A 1,438-nucleotide genomic window follows, 5' to 3' on the forward strand; every position below is an offset into this window, starting at 1 on the left:
CTCCCACTCTCTGACCGCGACCTCAGATCAGACGTAATGACCCTCTGAATTTAAGCATTTTAGTCAGGGGAGGAAAAGAAACTAACCAGGATTCCCTCAGTAACAGCGAGTGAACAGAGAAGAGCCCATCGTAGAATCCCCGCCGCGCGGCACGGAGCGGGACATGTGGCATACGGAAGACCCACTCTCTGGCGTCGCTCGTGGAGGGATCGAGGCCCAGCCCGTGGACGGTGTGAGGCCGGTAGTGGCACCCGGTGCGCAGAGCCCAGGTCTTCCTGGAGTCGGGTTGCTTGGGAATGCAGCCCAAAGTGGGTGGTAAACTCCATCTAAGGCTAAATACTGGCATGAGAGCGATAGTCAACAAGTACCATAAGGGAAAGTTGAAAAGAAATTTGAAGAGAGAGTTCAAGAGGGCGTGAAACTGTTAAGAGGTAAATGGGTGGGGTCCTCGCAGTCCGTCCGGAGGATGCAACCTGGCGGCGCCGATCGAAAGGGAGTCGGGTTCAGATCCCCGAATCCGGAGTGGCAGAGAAGGGCGCTGCGAGGCGTCCAGTGCGGTAACGCGACCGATCCCCGGAGAAGCCGGCGGGAGCCCCGGGGAGAGTTCTCTTTTCTTTGTGTAGAGCAGGGCGCCCTGGAATGGGTTCACCCCAAGAGAGGGGCCCATGCCTTGGAAAGCGTCGCGGTTCCGGCGGCATCCAGTGAGCTCTCACTGGCCCTTGAAAATCCGGGGGAGAGGGTGTAAATCTCTCGCTGCACAGTGCCCATATCCGCAGCAGGTCTCCAAGGTGAACAGCCTCTGGCATGTTGGAACAATGTAGGTAAGGGAAGTCGGCAAGCCGGATCCGCAACTTCGGGATAAGGATTGGCTCTAAGGGCTGGGTCAGTCGGGCTGGGGCACGAAGCAGAGCTGGGCATGCGCTGCGGCTGGATGAGGCGCCGCCGCCCTCTCCCACGCCCGGGGAGACCCCCTTCCCTTTCCTGGCCGCCCGGGCACAACCTCACCTCTCCCCGCGGGACCCCCTGTTGTTTCCCCCCCTCAAGGGGTGTGGGGGCCAGCAGGTCCAGCCCCGCTGGAGCGGGAGGAACCTGCGGGCCCCCCCTGGGTTCGGGGGAGGGAGTCCCGGACACTGGGGGGGGGCAGTGGTGGCGGCGACTCTGGATTCGAGCCGGGCCCTTCCCGTGGATTGCCTCAGCTGCGGCGGGCATCGCGGTCGTACCTGGGGAGCCCCGTGGGTCTCCGGCACACAGGGTTTGGGAGGTTCTGGCGCGTGACCCTGGGGCCTCTCTCGTGGTCCCGGCGGCCCTGTGCGTCTGGACCCCACGACCCTCTCTGCGCCGCGGTTTTTTTCTCGAGGCGCCTCGCCTAGGCCGGCGCCTAGCAGCCGACTTAGAACTGGTGCGGACCAAGGGAATCTGACTGTTTAATTAAAACAGA

The 1,438-nt window shown here is 62.4% G+C and overlaps 1 pseudogene; it reads right to left on the reverse strand.

The window, feature by feature from the left end:
* Nucleotides 1-424: 424 nt before the first annotated feature.
* The window catches only part of LOC143437345 (uncharacterized), a 1,801-nt pseudogene continuing 787 nt past the window's right edge, over nucleotides 425-1,438 (reverse strand).

This window comes from Arvicanthis niloticus, chromosome Y, assembly GCF_011762505.2.
Source record: "Arvicanthis niloticus isolate mArvNil1 chromosome Y, mArvNil1.pat.X, whole genome shotgun sequence".
Lineage (NCBI taxonomy): Eukaryota > Metazoa > Chordata > Mammalia > Rodentia > Muridae > Arvicanthis > Arvicanthis niloticus.